Genomic DNA, 18,096 nt, shown 5'->3' with positions numbered 1-18,096 from the left:
CTGAATGATTCTTTTTGTCATATTTTAAAATTCCGATCAACATTCAATAATGTTCTATAGGTAAACCATTTGGGAAATAAGGAAATAGGAAATAACCTATGCTAAATGAAAATTATTTAAATGACAATAGGTCAGAATTGCCCCCAAATTTCTCTGAATGGTTGAAATCAAAGTCCAAACCCAAAGCCAGGTGATTTACTTTTTATGGAATAAGACCTTACTATATCTCTTGAAAAATGCGTGTAATTAGAACTTGTATAGAGCCAATTAAAAGAGTGTACTTAAAAAAATTGCTTTATATATACACAAAAATTTAACTTACAAATATTTGAAAAAAGCAATCAAAATCAATAAAAAGATGATAAGTTCTGAAAGTAAGAACACATCAAAAACCATGGAATAAAGAATAAAGGACATAGGGGAATGACAGTGACAAAAATAACAGTATACAAATGCATTTCATTTTCTTGGCAATCAAGACATTAAGTAACATATTGAGAATACTATACATGATTTCTTACTTGGATTGTTATTATAAATACTTTCAAGTCTACAAAAAATGTTTAAAGAATTAAAGTATATATCCTCTAGCATTTGTAGTGTTTAGCAATATGTTTTTATCATTTTCTTTCTGAACATTTACCCCTTTATACTCATGTAAGTCCAAAGAACAATATTTGCTACTTAACAGCAGTATAGTTATCAAATTCAGTAAATGTAACAATGATACAACAATTTTATCTAATTTTACTTCAACTATAATTCACCTGCCAGTTTTTCCACCAACCTCCATTTCTTCCTTATAATCCACAATCCAGGATTATAAATCACATTTAGATATGATTTTTCCTTAGTCTCTCTGAATTGGTAAAAGTATCTCAGCTTTCTTCTGTCACACAGTTTTTTCAATCAATCTCACACATTTAGTTGCTGATAGTTACCTGCAATTACAAATATTGCTATAATGAATAATCTTGTGCATATTACTTTTTACAGTCAGCATTGCCTCCAGAATAAATTCCTAGAAGTGGGTTGCTGGGCCAAAATACAAAAAATCTAACCAAAATGTATCAAGTTCTAGCCTTCTGATTTCTTATTTTTATGTACCTGGTATATCTCATCCCATTTCTTTATTTATAGTATTTTTACATCCCTTTATTTGGTATTTCTCCAGTATATGACATAGAATTATATTTTACCTTATCAGTTATTTTAAATCTTTTTTCTTTTGATATGTGATTGACACCCATTCACATGTTTTGTATGACTGACATGTTTTGTAGCACCTTTATCATATGCCTTCAGCTATGATTTCTTATTTACAACAAATAAATTCTATATCGTGTTTGCCATTATCCTTTTTTCTTTAAAAAATTCTTTCTTTTTGTGCTTTTTGTCATCATAAAATTTTCATTTAGTGTAGGAAGATTTGTATTTTGATGCTATATACACATCTTGGGTTGTAATAACGAGTTTTTACATCAAAATTTTGTGAAATGTCACGGGCTTCAATAATAATTTTGCTTCAACAAATATTTGTGAACACTAACAAATACTCATTTTTGTGTACACATTGCAAAATTAGTTTTCCTAGAACTTGGGAAAGTAGACTTCTGAGGGAGAATTCTGCAGCTGAGAAAGAATAAGACCCAAGTCTTCCCCAGAAGATTTAAAGAATGGCATCCATGGATAAAATTCTTGATTTCAACGAGCTCCTTTTGCAATTAAAAGATCGCAAAGGATCAGAGTTCATGACTCTTCATATAACCTGTCTGTGGAGATTGGATTATTATGGCTATACCCCTTGTTCAAGCCTCTTCTTTGCTCTCACACTGTTATTTTGATACAGCTAAAAGTTCAACTCCCCAGCTCAACTCCCATCCCTCCTAATGAGGGAAGCGTAACACTATCCAGGCGTCTCCCAGTACAGTGATCAGAATGTCATTGCTCCACACAGTCTGATTTATGTCAGCTTGGTTAAAATCACCCACATGCGAGAAGCCCCCTGTGGAGAGGTGTGCACTGGCCTCAGGCCATAGCTCTCTTCTTGTTTTCTTCTCCCTGCCCAAAATCTCTGGTTGGAGGGACCTGCTGTGTATTTGTGAAATTATCCTCATAGGAACACAGAGAAGAACTTTGGCCTCCTTGAAATAATTTACACCTAATTTACTTAAAGGAACGTAAATGATGGGACAGCTTTATACCATCAACGAGAAGCATCATGTGCAAGATTTTTCATGTGAGGTTTGAGTACACGCAGCAAACACTTTCTATCTTCTGGAGCTAGAAAAAGCTCTCGGAGTAAGAGGTTATTTTTGACAATATGGTTCTAAATCCTTGGGAAAAAAAGTCAGGGTAGATGGCCTGTGGCCAGTCAGGAAACCCTTAATCACCCAGAAAAACAAGGAATGGGAGAGGTCATTATTCTTACTGGGCCAGACTGTAAAACAATGTTTTTAAGTCTTCAGATTTATAGCAAAGCACCTTGAAATATCTTAGGCAATTATAAAGAACAAGACTGCTCCAAAAGGCATTATACAAAATTTCTTGCTCATTTTTCTTAAATAAACAAAAGTCTCTAACTATCTTCCAGCTTTACTAGAGGGTTTTCATATTGCATCTGTTACTGAATTCTTTCACCATGGTAGACTTAGAGCAATGACTAAATTAAGGGAAGGAGAAAATAATTGGAGACAATATACACACACTTATTATTTTCAAGTGTATAATTTGGCTGTAATATCTCCCACCTGAAAGTGCAAAAAGATTATGCAAGGTTAGCCTTCAGGTGGGTGGGCCATAAATGGACCAGGAGTTATAAATCCTGAAATTAAAGGCAGCCACAGAGATTAAAAAGAATATCAAATTAATACTTTCTGAGCCCCCTCAATGTACCAGATTTTCTCCTAGACCCTTTCATGATGACATTATAACAAATATACACTGAATCATTGAATACTTATAACAAATGTGAAGCAAAAGTTTATTACCAACATTTTTTAAAAATGAAGAGAATCTGACATTACAAAAAACAAACAGACATCCCACTGAGTGGGAAAAAATTTTCTCACACAAAACTAGTGATAAAGGATTGATCACAAAAATATACAGAGAACTGATGAAACTCAACAAAAATAAACAACTCCATTAAAAAAATGGGCAGATGAGCTACAAAGACAGTTCTCCAAAGAGGAAATGCAGGTGGCCAACAACTATAAGAAAAAATGTTCAGCATCACTTGTAACAAGGGAGAAGCAAATTAAAACCACAATGAGATACCACCTCACCCCAGTGAGAATGGCACATCTTCAAACAACTAGCAACAACAAATGTTGGCAAGGATGTGGAGAAAAAGAAACCCTCCTACACTGCTGGTGGGAATGCAAACTAGTACAACCACTATGGAAAACTGTTTGGAGGTTCCTCAAGCTGCTTAACATGGAGCTTCCCTACAACCCAGCAATCCTACTCCTAGGTATCTACCTAAAAGACACAAAAACACTGATTCAAAAAGATACCTGCACCCCCATGTTTATTGCTGCTTTATTTACAATTGGAAAGACATGGAAACAGCCCAAATGTCTAAAAATGAATGACTAGATTAAAAAGATGTGGTACATACATACAATGGAATATCAGCAACCAAAAAAAAAGAAACACATATCTTTTGCAGCAATATGGATGGAACTGGAAAAGATCATTCTTAGTGAAATAAGCCAGAAAGAAAAGGAAAAATATCAGATGGTTTATCTCATAGCAGGAATATAAGGGAACAGGTGAGAAAATAATGATAGTAATGAACAGCTATATACCGGAGACATTTTGTGGAGGTGGAGTGGGGAATGGGATCAAAAACAGTGGGGGTAGGGAAATGCACTGGTCTATAGTTTTGTCACATGGGTCATTTGGTGATGGGAAGCCCAAAGGGATTGCAACTGAGATGGAATATGTACCAAAAGATGTAAAAAATAATTATTCTATGTAAATCTAAAAAAAAAAGAGAATCTGACTCCAATTGGTTCAGTGGCTTACCCAAGGAAACATAATAGCAAAAGTAAAAGTACAAATAGGCAGATCCATGTGGAAACAGGACCTGAAACATGACATACCAAAACATGTAATAACATTTACCATCAAGATAAACATTGATTTATTACATATCATTGCGTCCAGTACATTTTCACCAAAACACACATGACACTGTTTGTTGTGTGTAGGTAAAGGAGAGAGAAGACAAAAGAAGAAATCTATAATATTTCACTATTTCCTTGATCAGAGGAAATTATTGTAAAGGAAAAATCCCCCTTTATGGTGATTGAAATCTTAATAAACAGTGTTTATTGAAACAATAAATAAAATTTTATTCTAATTTGAAATACATTAATGTGAACTTGGAACTATAATAGGCCACAAACGATACTTTCTACCCCATTTGTACTATCACTTAGAAGATTAAAAAATATACATATGAACAGCATTAGTGAATGGGTACTTCACATGGACAACAGTTCCATAATAAAGAACTGATGCCTAAAGATCAGAAAAACTGAATATAGGTGTTTTGTATCACCAATAATAGAAAAATTCTGGGATGCCTGACACTACCTAAGAAAGGCTGCCAATACTTAATTAGCTGTTAAACACCAAAGTTCTACAGTGAGCCCACCTCTAGATAGCTTAGAAAGCTCTCTTGCAGAATAAGAACACTGTAGTCAAGGACTCGAGTCATAGAATAAAAGTTTACTATTCAGATTCTAAGTGATTCAAGTATATTTCTGATTTTGGAATTTTTTAGGGTTATTTTCATAACATACTCTCTTGAATAGGTAACATTCACTAGACAGCAGCTAACTGTGTTTCAGTCCAGTCAGGTCACCTAAGTGTACCACTTAACTTACCTGGGCCAAAATTCCTTCATCGATAAACTATAAAGAAACTTAACTAGATGAGCTAATTTTCAATTAGCTTACAATTTTCAATTGTAGTATATTTCAAAGTATAATTTATAGAGGATTTTGAGCTAATTTTTATCGATGACTAATTTTACATTAAAAGGTGAGTCATAATTCTGTGATCTTCAGACTGTTCTCTGAAAGAAGATCAGGCTAAAGGCTTATGCGCATATGGACGGGAGAGCACTTTTTGAGACAAGACCAACAAATTATAGACATATGTTCCTTTTGACCCTGATATTTACAAAGTTACATCCTGCTGATATCGCTTTAAAAAGAATGATATATAATGTCTCTACACCATAATTCTTTTTTCACAACTAGTATACCAAGGTGACTATTATTGATGCTAAGATCAAATTTCTTGACTCTCAGCAAGAATCATTGTATACATGTTAATTAATCACTGGAAACCTGATAATTTTTTGTCCAAATGAGTAAGTAGTTGGTATTAGTAAGAAATACAAGATTACATGTATCAGGTAAAGTTATAGATAAAAGGCAAGTGTTATAAATTATAAAACTATGAAGTGATGGTAATTAAAGTTACATGAAGAATTTAAATATAAAGGACTTCAACATAGTTACTAGAATACTCACTAATCAATGTTTAAAAAAGTATAACTATAGATAATATAGTGAAGAATGTTTTTATGGAAACAATAACAATAGAAAGTAGAACCTAAAATATGCAGAAAGACTTAAGACCACATGAATTAAATCAATAAATCAATGTAGGCAAAACTCATACTTTAAAAAGTCTCATTTTGGGTCACAAAGTAAAACCATACTAAATGTTATTTACAACAAATGCATATCTTAAGAGTTGATCCAGAATGGCTAATAAGAAGTCATGACACAATATAAAAAAGATGCACACAAAAGAGAGCAGAGTATGGTAACCAGAATTCTAAGAGCCCTCAAGACCCCCTACTCCCTGATGTGCATGCCCAGCAGAGTTCCCTGGAATGGTTAGGATGGATTTTTCTCCCATGATTAAATTATGTTATATGACACTAGTCCTTAAATAAGGAGATTATCTAGGTGGGCCTAATCTAATCATATAAGCCCTCTGAAAGCAGGGTTTTTACCAGGTGGTGGAAAAAGAGAAAGCCAAGCAATCAGAATTACCGAAAGGATTTAGCATGCTATTTCTGATTTCAAAATGAAGGGGGTCACTTGGCAAGGTGTGCAGGTGGCTACAAGCAGCCCCCAACTGGAAGCCCTAAAGAAACAAGGACCTTATTCTTACAAAAACAAGAAACTGCATCCTCCCTGCCATAGGGTGAACTTGATAATTAAGACATTTCTGCAGTCTCCAGATGAGAACTCAACCTATCTTACACTTCGGTTTAAGTCTTGGGAACCCAACAGCAATGGTCCAGATTTCTGACATACAACATTGTGTGCTCATAAATGGTTAGTGTTTCGAGTTGCTGAGCCTGTGGTAATAGTTATCCAGTAATACAGAACTAAATTATTATGCAGAAGAAGTTATTTTAAAACTATCATAAGACTGAATAGAATATACATAAGATATTAAACAGAAAAAAAAAGGAATACCTTCTGGCAAAAGTTGATGCAATTTATAATGAATATATATATAAAAGATGTGTGAGTAATCACAAAATAACCTTGCTGAACTTTCATAGTAAAAAATAAAGTAAAAAACTACAGTCAATACAAAGATAAATAGACATAAACACATCAGTAAAAGTAAACATTAAATCACTTCCTTCAATACATATTGGATCAAGTGGACAAAATCTAAGTACAGGTAAAGAAGGCTGAAAAATCTAAATTAAAAATATATATTGGGATAGTTCCAGTAGATACATTTGAATTCTAATTCCTTAAAACAACACAAATTTAAGTGATAGCAAATAGGGTTTTCTTTCTAATTTCTATTTTTAAAGAATTGTTAGCAGAAAAGCAATTTTGTGATTTATGTGCTCATAGATCAAGAATATTACTCCCATAATAGGTGTATAAATTTTAATTTTAATCTACCGTTGAGACAAAATAATCTTATTAGAGCGGACAATAAGAAAAGGATTTAGAGAGGTCTCTGAGGAATATCAATATTTGAACACCAGAAGAAATGAGTTGCTGAGGTGTGTCCAGAGAGGTAGAAAGAATGTGAATTTAAAAAAAAGTTAAAAGGCTGGGCATTTGAACTAGGACTCACGGCCCAAATGGAATTTCAAAGGTGGTAGAATTAGTTTATTCCAAAGGCTCTTTTGGAGGTTCTGAACAAGACAGGTTTATTGTGGCACATTCTCTAGTGCCATCCGTATCTGTACCATAGTATAATTGGAAAACTGAATTTTAAAATCAGAGATTATAAGTTTTTATTCTCTGTCATTATGTGATAGATATTTGATATTGGGCAAGCCTTTGAACCTCACGTTTTTCGTCTATGAAGTGTGAGTGGTAATTTCTATTTCATAATACGATTAGATAATTCAGGTAACAAACATAAGTTACAGAATGCAGTCTGGCTGGCATATGAAAGATGGAAAACAAATAGTAACTATCCACTACCTCTCCCTGTCAACACACGCACACATATATTCTTTACCTACACATATACATTCTTTATCTGTGCTTATACACCCAGTTCTGATCACTGTGTGTCTATATTGACTATATTGTCAGGTGTAAGACTAACTGGAATAATAAGTACCATGATATACCAATGATGGAGAATTCCTAGTAAACAGCTAGATAACTAGCTAGCAAAAAAGAAAGATTAACAGTTATAGGTAATATTAGTGTTACAGGGAAGCCCAGAGTGGACGGGGCCGCCTGTTGGTGGGGCCTCACCCGCGCGCTCACAACTCAGTTACACTGCAGGTATACACAAAAGATATACACATAAATTAAAATTTATACACTTATTATGGGAGTAATATTCTTGATCTATGAGCACATAAATCACGAAATTGTTTTTCTGCTAACAATTCTTTTGTTAGCAGTTCCCCTTATTTACAAAAGGGGAAAAGGAATAGGAAACAACCCAAGGAAAGAGAGCGGGATACAAAGTCACTGGAATACCTTACGGCTAGGCTGACTGAACACACCAAGTCACGCGGTCAGGAGAGCTGCTTCCCGAGCAAGAGAGCGAGAGATGCAATTGCACCCTATTTATCCTCCAAATGTCCCAGAATTCCTGCTAGCCTCGCCCTTAGGTCCTCGCAGTTCTCTCGCTGGTACTGCTGGGAGTTGTAGTTTCCAATCATTGGAGTATGGCGTAGGGTCCAGAAAGCTGGAGTAGGGTGTGGAGTCCATAAGACTCTACAGAGTTCCTTTAGGACATCCTTCCCCTTAATATTAGTAGTAATCTTCCTATGTAGAAAATCTTTAGACTGTCTCAGAAAATAGTTTTCTGCAGTTTTTCATACCATTTGCTATTATAACTCATCTAAATTTTCTATTATTTTATGTCTTAGATGTTCCAATTTCATACTCATAAGAGTAAATTAGAACTATGATTATTTTACAGTAAAAATTAGAACAGTATCTTCATGGAGGTAACATTTAGGGAAAATTAGAAAAAAGTCATACATTTTTAGGACTTAAGCAGATTTTGGGGACTGGTTTAGTCAATAATTACATTATAAATGACAAATAGTACTTTTTTATTATACAAACAAATATGATAAAATGAGTATCTTCCCAATATCACATGATGAAGGAAAAAGTCATCATCTCTTTTGGTTAAGGAGTACCATGGCAAATACCAAAACACTATAACTCACACATATATAATAAAACTGTATAGCAGACATTTAATAACTGCATTGATATGTAGACAGGTGTGTATGTGTATATATGAATGTAAACTTAAACATATAGAACAAGTTGAATTTCAATTGCAGTAAGCAGATAAAGAGTTATTTCAATAAACTATGATTTAGTGTATGGCCTGAAAGTCAAAAGAACTAGGTCTGAACCTTGGTTTTACCACTTACTTTCTTAATAACTTTGGGAGGCTTCTCCAGGTGACAAAATGAATAGTACATATGTAGCTATACATGGAAGATTTACTTTAAGCAGTCAGCTCACACTATTATGGAGACCTCGTGACTTAAAAATTGGATGGGTGTGCCCTCTCTGGTAGAGCAGCAGATTAAAGCACAGCACTAAGAAGCTAAAGCCACTTCCGCATGAGTTTGATCCCCAACCCCAGAGGTGATCCACGTGGTGTGGCAGACCTCTTCTGACCCTCCCACTGCGCTCCTCAGCAGTGTACTTCGTCAATCTGCCTGTTCTGCTCCCCACTACGTCTCTGGTGAATCCTCTCACCACCCCTGTACCTCTGGCCTGTACCTCAGTTCTATATGAATAAATTAATTCTTAAAAAAAAAAATTGGATGGGCAAGCCTCACAGAAGGGAGACTTGGGAAAGAGTTCAAGTCCAAAAGCAATTTGCTGGCAGAATTCCCTCCAGCTTCAAAGGGTCCGTAGTTTGTTCTATTAAGGTCTTCAGCTAAATAAAGCACTTATGTTATGGAGGGTAATCTGCTTCACTCAAAGTCCACCAATTTAAATGTAAATGTCATCCCAAAATACTCTAACAGAAACATCCACAAGAATGAACAAATATTTGAACATTTGTTCAAATGGTCCAGAAATATTGACAATAAAATTAACCAATACACTAGCTGCACAAACTTATATATAAACAGTCCTAAGATTAATATGAGATAATGTACATACACTTTGCACATAACAGTTAACAAATATTATTTTTTTATCAACATATTCATATATTCAAAATCCCCTAGCTGTAATAAGGCCCTCTCTGGTGGCACACTGGGTTAAAGCACAGCAGTAAGAAGCTAAAGCCACTTCAGCTTGAGTTCGATCCCCGCCCTGAAGGTGATCCACATGGCATGGCAGACCTCTCCTGACACGCCTGCTGCTCCCCTCAGCAGTGTACTGTGTCGATCTGCCTGTTCTGCTCCCCACTCTGTCTCTGGTGAAGCCTCTCACCGCCCCTGCAGCTCTGACTTGTACCCCAGTTCTGTATGAATAAATAAATCTTTTAAAAAAATCTGTAATAAAAAATGGAAGAAATATTTTAAAATGTGTTTAAATATGTGTTTTCCTGCAGAGTTGATAAAGGACAACATAATAAAAAACATTTTATTCTTGTTTGCTCTTTATGCTTCAGTGCACTATATTTTATGGTGCTCTATAACTTGATTTAAGGCTCCATTTGGTGTGATGTCCCAAACCACACTAGGTATGTGTTAATGATCATAATAAGCACTCTGCCATTCTGGAGCAATCTGCTGTCAAAGTCTCTGACATGCAAAACCAGCAGAACTTCACTGTTTTAAAGAATGTCTCACTATATTACAATACTATAATAACAAAGCAATATTAATGACCTTTCATTTGGAAGATTAAAATAAGATCTTAAAGGATGGATGAATGCAGCCAGATAAAATAGAAACTGCTCATAATCCTTAACCTTTGCTCCAAATTTAACCAAAGCCTCTTTCTGAGGTTTGAGGAAGTTCAGCATATCCCCCAATTATTTTTCATTTTTGCCTTTCTCTGCAGTTTCAGATTCCAGCTGGAATCAGACATATCCAAACATCCCAGATGAAGCTGTTCTCATAAGATGTCCAGCCCAGTTTTCAAGACTTGAGAGGTTCAGATAGTTCAGATAATGTTTGAGATCAGCTGTCAAGCACTTGGATGAGTATCTGAACCAGGCCTTCTAAGTTTTGCCCAATATTGGCTCCAATAACTGGAGATAAATATTACCTCTAATTAATTCTCCACATCTTAGATAAATATGGACTCACACAACATTAAGATATTACACATATGACATTTTGAATGTCACATTTTGTTTCATAATAACTTAATAAATTAAATTATAGTTAAAGGAGAAAATTAAAAAGTGTTTACTGACTCATTCATATTTTTTTTCCAATTACAAATACTATCTTATACTTACAGATGTATGGTTATTCTTGAAGAAATGAGGTCACCTAATTCTATAGCAGACTGGGAAATTGATACACAACGATGACTTGCTCCCCTGCCTCAGTAAGACCAGCATAAATAATGTGAAAGTAAATATATTAGTCTAGATGAAAAGACAGGAAAAACTAATTCGTTTCTATTTAAAATAAAATAAATCCATTATTTACAATAAATAATGAGTAAAGCTTCAAAAAAAATTCCAGTGAGGGCTCTCCCTGGTGGCGCAGCGGGTTAAAGCACAGAACAAAGACGCTTAAGCCACTTCCACATGAGTTCGATCCCCGCCTGCCCTGGAGAAGATCCACATGGCGAGGCAGACCTCTCCTGACCCGCCTGCTACTCCCTTCAGCAGTGTACTTCGTCGATCTGCCTGTTCTGTTCCCCGCTCTGTCTCTGGTGAATCCTCTCACCCTCTGCATCTCTTGCCTGCCCCAGTTCTGTACGAATAAATAAATAAATCTTAAAAAAAAAAAAAATCCAGTGAAAGCTAAACCTTATACAGTCAAGCAAATATGAAGGGGATCATAACAGTTAAGGGATTGTCACAAATGTAAGCAAAAAAAAAAAAAAAAAAGGATGGAAGGGTGTTGATGTGATTAAAAAGAGACATGAAAGGGACAGCCTGCACTATACAGGTGGGGGTTTCAGTGAGATGAAAACTAACCTTCCACCCAAGTGCGAAATGGAAGCAGTCACTGGTGACTGACAGGAAAGCAAATACAGGCAATATTGTGTTGAGATTTACCACAATCATTGTTTATATCAGCAATGATCTGGTTTCCTTTCAAAGTATAGTAACTAGTGGGTCTTCTTTAGATGTGATTATTCAGAGGTGAAGGAAACCTTTACCTCTATTGTAAGAAGAGGAAAAGGGAATACAGTAGATCAAGGTCAAAGCAAGGATCAAGCATTCTCAGGCTGTTGAAGAAGAGAACCTATCTCTTCTGAAAAGTTTATTTTAATATTTTTGTTCTTTCTATGTATGCTATTGTTTTGAATGATCTACAATAGTGTGAGGCAGTGAGAGAGAGAGGAGCTAATTGAAGTGCCTAGAGAGCTGAGGGATGGTAAAATAAATATATCTATGTAATACACCACACACACACACACACACACTTTTATCTCCTTTGTCATACATTAGTTGTCCATATGTCCATATGCTGGTTTTACTCCTGGACCCTCAACTGGTCTGTGTGTGCTGGTTTTTATTTCAAAACCATACAGTCCTGATTGCTGTACATTTGTAGTCCATTTTGAAGTCAGAGAACATAATATTTTCATTCCTGTTTTTTTTTTTCAAGATTAGTTTTGTTAGTCAATATATTTTCTATTTTCTCACAAATTTGGGGAGTTTTTGTTCTATTTCTATGAAGAATGACACTAGGATTTTAATAGGCATTGTGTTGAAACTATTTATTGCTTTGGGTAAAATGGCAGGTTGGGGTAAAATGCTGTTTCTGGCTCATGTATCACACTTTGGATTGCGGTCTATATTATTTCAAATTACCAGTAAAAATCAAAATAAAAATATCATTCCATTTCTTTGTGTTTTTTAAAAAATTTCTTTCATTAGGGATCTTACAGTTTTTAGATCCTTCATTTCCTTGGTTAGAATTATTCCTAAGCATTTATTATTTTTTGACATAAACATAAATAGGTAATATTTTCATTATTTTTCTGTTAGTTCATTGTTTGCACACAGATATGTTACCTTCATCTTAATACAGCTTTTGCTGCATTCCAAAGATTCTAGCATGTTTTATTTAATTTCTATTCATCTCTATATACTTTTTTTTTTAAGATTTACTTATTTATGCTTACAGAACTGGGGTACAGGCCAGAGGTGTGGAGGCTGAGAGGATTCACCAGAGACAGAGTGGGGAGCAGAACAGTCAGATTTGCAAAGTACACTGCTTAGGGGAGCAGCAGGCAGGTCAGAAGAGGTCTGCCGCACCACATGGGTCAGCTCCCTGGCCAGGGATGAACTCGTGTGACAGTGGCTTTGGAGAAATTCATAATGCAGCGCTTTAACCCATTGTGCCACCAGGGAGAGCCCTCTATACATTTTTTTATTTCTCCTTTGAAAAAAAATGGTGACTCAATTTTTGTTGGGTAGTGTGCTGTAAGTTCACCTATTTGTGGGCTTTTTAGAAGCTCATTTTCTAGCAGTTAATTTCTAAACTCATGCATGGCAAAAAAATTAAATCTAGGCAATCAGTATACATGTTAATTGGTATTAGTGATTGGCTACAGCAAAAGTAGTAAGATGACCACATAAAACAGTCACAAACTGGGCCCTCCTTGGTGGTGCAGAGGGTTAGGATGAAGCACTGCGGGCTGGTAGCAGCCACCTCATTGCTAGTTTTATCCACCACTCCAGAGGTGATCCACATGGTGCAGCACACCTCTCCTGTCTCCCCCACTGCTCCCCTCAGCAGTGTACTTCTGCAATCTGCCTGTTCTGCTCCCCCTGTCTCTGATGAAGCCTCTCACCACCTTTGCACCTTGGCTTGTAACCCAGTTCTGTATGAATAATCTTTAAAAAAAAAAAAAAAAAGAGTACCCTGTAGGCATATTAAAAAAAAAAGTCACAAGCTTCCTAAAATCAGTTTTCCTATTGTACTATTCTTTTGACTTATCTGCGTGCTTGAAATTTTCATATTAAAAAGCTTTAAAAGAAAGTAAAATTTATTACTGTAAAAAATCATCTTTGAAAAAGTATTTTGAGTGAGTGGTTTATTATGAAAGTGGAGGCAGTGTTACCTACTGTTAACTATTTGTTTGCAACCTAGCTAATGTCTTGTCTATATGATAGATAAGTAAAAAGAAATTGAAACATAGGTTGGTCATAAAATATTGTAGCACTAGAAAATGTTTTCTTTATGTGGTTAAACAGCAAATAAAAAGCCAGTCATACTTTAGACACACAGGAAATTAAACATATTCATCTTGAGTATTGTCTTTAAGATGTCTCAATGCTTCTCAATATGCTTATGAATCATCATGAGATCTTTTGAGACTGTTCCTCATAAGCACCATACTTTGTATCGGAGTCTATATTGTGTCAAATTACCAGTAAAAATCAAAATACAAAAAAAAAAATACAACCTTCTTTTACACCAAGTTGTATGGGGATGTTACTTTTTTTTTTTCTTCAAAGATTTATTTATTTGTGCATACCGAACTGGGGTACAGGCCAGAGGCTCAGGGCCGCGAGAGGCTTCGTCAGAGACAGAGTGGGGAGTAGAACAGGCAGTACACTGCTGAAGGCAGCAGCGGCTGGGTCAGGAGAGGTCTGCCGCGCCATGTGGTCACCTCCGGGGTCAGCGGGAATCGAACTCATGCGGAAGTGGCTTTAGCTTCTCGGTGCTGCGCTTTAACCCGCTGCGCCACCAGGGAGGGCCGGATGTTACTTTTTTTCCTCCTACAAATACCTGTAAATATTATATATGTCTATATATTTGGAATTTTGGTACCAATATACAATTAACTGACACTTTCAACAATAGGATATATCCCATTCTACCCTCTGTTTTAACTATGTACTGTGAAATTATAAGTATAAAAATTTTAACATTAGCACAGTTTTATATAATGTCTTCTTATACATTCAATAGATCTAAGGCAAGTCTTTTAATATTTTCAATTTTATTTTAGAATCACACTACATGTTTATCATTGATTATAACCATCAAAAATATTCCATTGTGCTCCACCCCACTTTGCATTCCCTTTCCCTTCTCCTCTGATACCTTCAATTCCACAGTCAGATTTCTAGGGTTTGTTATTGGTTTGATTTTATCTGATCCTTTTTCATTTTTCTGTATTCCACATGTAAGTGACACCATCTGATATTTGTCTTTCTTCTTCCGAATGTGGTGTGGTAACATATACCCGAAGGATGTAATCCTATACCTCTCAATCATATGCAATGCTGTAAGTCCATGTTACCTCATTAAAACATCATATTTTTGTTAAATATCTTTGATAATTTGTTAAAACCATATTCATATTCATGACCTATTTAATTGTATCTGCGCTTCCCCTTACATCTTCATGGGAGCTTGCGACTGATCAGATCAATGTAACACAGCAGAGGTGATGCTATCTGACTTTTTAGGTAGGCCATTAAAAGGATACAGATGCCACGTGGCTGGTGTTTGCCTGTTGGTATCCAGCCACTGTGTAGTGGAGAAGTCCAGGCCTCATGGAGACACCAAGTGTCACTGTTATGACAATAGCCCCAGCTAAACCTAAACCTCCACTACCAACAATAATCACTAGTATCCAATTGTTGAGTCTTTTTAAGGAGATCCCAGACATCATGGAACAAAGAAAATCCATTCCCTCTGCCCTCTCTGAATTCTCACCCACAGAATCTTGTGAGAAATAAAAAAAAAAAATGGTTACTTTGTCTTAACCTTAGAGCTTGGGTAATTTATTAAACAGAAATAGATGATTAATTTACATGTTGGCATCTGAAAGGAGAACGTTGCCTGCCATATGAAAATCTAAAACTTCAGCAGAGGTCTAAGAACTGCATATGAGCAAAAAATTGGAAGGATTTAAGGGGAATGTGAAAATTTACAGCATTTAAGTGGACTCTGAGCAGAAGTCTGATAGTCCTCTCCAAGGGTAAGGTGAGAGCAAAAAAGAAATAAAGAAATGCTGTTGGCAAACAAAAGAGGGGCTGTGGGCATGGCGTGGGTAAAGTTGAACAATATTGTTGGCTGGCATAAGGTGGAATTGTAAAAATTGCACCCAATGAGCTGGGAGATCCTAAAATGCAACAGGAGAGGAAAGAGGTAGGAAGGATTTTTAACATTTAAAAAGCAAGAATATGTGACCATTCTGTACTGCTAACAATTCTAAAAAATAAACTACATCTAGGTAGATCAGATCCTACCTCCAATCAAGAAGCAAGCACAAGCATGAAACTAAGACTTAAAAGTCTGTTTTAGAGCTTAGGAAGATCCAGTGCAACACTTGATAGAACTCAGGTCAGGAAATGGGACTTGGTGGGACTTTAATGGTGTGTTTCGCAGACCTTCTCATTTAAACAATTGGATTTATTAGGTGGTATCCCACGGAAACCTCACTGGAGCAAGGCAAGTCTTGAAGAGTTTCATGAATGTGACATTTGTCACGGGGGTAAATTCCAATAATACTCATACTGAACTAAGTGTTTAAGAGAACTCTTATAGTATAAATACCACCAGTCTGAACTAAGAGATGGGAAATGGGAATATGCCTTTAGATGCTAAAGCTCACACTGAGAAAATTACTTGGGAACACAAATTGCTTTTTATGCAGATAGAAGAGAAAAAAATGAATGAGAATAGAACTAAGAACCCAAACAAGCATATCTCAAGCAATGGAGAATCACTCCTAAGAACTAGGAAGAATGGGATCTTATCAAGAAAGCACCAGCCGAGCCCCTGCTGGGTTTCAGGACTTACAAACCTGTGATCCCAATGTGCCTCCCCCTTTTCTCTTTTTTGAATGGAAAGCAGCTATCTTCTTCCTATCCCACCATTATTTATCAGGTGGAGATGGGGAGCAGATAACTTGTTTCTGTAGTTCACAGAGCTCAGATTGGTGGGAATTGGAGGAGCATTACTAGAGGAACTCTACAGAAGGCGTTCATCTATACTTGGACCCTGTTTAGTGGATGAGATCCTGGTCCTCAAAGCTTATATATATACAAAAAGGTAAAACAGTATATGTATTTTGGGAAGAAGTGTATTTTGCACTGAATAGAGATCTTGACCACTGGGCATCAGAGAGCAGACTGTGAATCCCAGTGGTCCTCACCTCCAAGAATCCACTTCCCTGTGTAGTCCCTTCCCATGTTGAATTGAATTGCAATGTGTAACCAACAGGATATTGCAAAATAATTATGTGTGACTTCCATCATATATCATAAAACACAGTGCAGCTTCAATATGGCCTTGGACTGCTGCAGGGGAACATAGCGAACTCATATACTGTCAATCAGTACTATTAAATACCCCTGTGGAGAGAAAATGAGACCTCCTATCAATAGCCAGCAATTACTGCAAGTCATGAGAGTGAACCACCTCAGAGTTACTTCTTTCAGCTTCAGTAAAGCCTTTATTTAACTCCAGGCTCAGCTAAGATGTGACTGTCGCTTCATGAGACACCACTAAGTCAGAATTACCCCACTAAGCTATTCCCAAATTCCTGACTCACGGAAGTCATAAAACGATAATAAATGTTCATTTGTTGCTGTCTCTATGTATTGGGCTGATTTGTAATATACCATTGGATAACTAATACAGAGGCCTCAGGCTGCCTGTGTCCTAGTAGTATAGAGCATGGGTTTACATGGAAGCATATAATTTTGAAATATCACCTACTTGTTTTCTTTTCTCATCTTGTAATGTTACTTCTTCTCTGAAATTCTTCCACCATTAATATTTGTCCAGGAGCCCAACACTCACAACATCAGGAAAGGGAAGGTCAGATGTTTCAGAATTTAAAAAATCATTGCTGACATTTCTTGGCTAGGATAAAAAATACTTTGAGTCCATAAAAAGTCATCTGACCTGAAAACAAAAAGACTTAATTTTCAAGGGAAAAAACTTAGTACGAAAGAGATGGCTGTTTTCTTCTGGGAGTCTCAAAGCTTGGCTTTATTTATGAAATACCAAAATGTACAACTCCAGCAACAAAGGAAACACAAGGAAAATAAGTAAGTGGGACTATATCCAATGTAAAAGCTCAAAAGAAACCATCAAAAAACCAAAAGACAACCTATGGAATGGGAAAAACATACTTGCATACCATACATCTGATAAAGGGTTAGTTTCCAAACTCTTACAAAGTAGTAAATACTTATACTATCTAACAAAAGAAAAACAAATGACCCAACTAAAAAATGGGCAAAGGACCTTAAAAGACACTTCCCTAAAGAAGATATTCAAATGGCCCTCCCTGATGGTACAGAGGGTTAAAGCACAGCACTAAGAAGCTTAAACCACTTCTGCATGAGTTTGATTCCTGCCTGCCCCACATGGCATGCAGACCTCTCCTGACCGGCCTGCTGCTCCCCTCAGCAGTGTACTTCAGCGATCTGCCTGTTCTGCTCCCCACTCTGTCTCTGGTGAATCCTCTC

The sequence above is a fragment of the Condylura cristata genome, unplaced genomic scaffold (genome assembly GCF_000260355.1).
Source record: "Condylura cristata isolate star-nosed mole 26May11 unplaced genomic scaffold, ConCri1.0 scaffold00001, whole genome shotgun sequence".
Lineage (NCBI taxonomy): Eukaryota > Metazoa > Chordata > Mammalia > Eulipotyphla > Talpidae > Condylura > Condylura cristata.
This window is presented reverse-complemented; position numbering follows the sequence as displayed.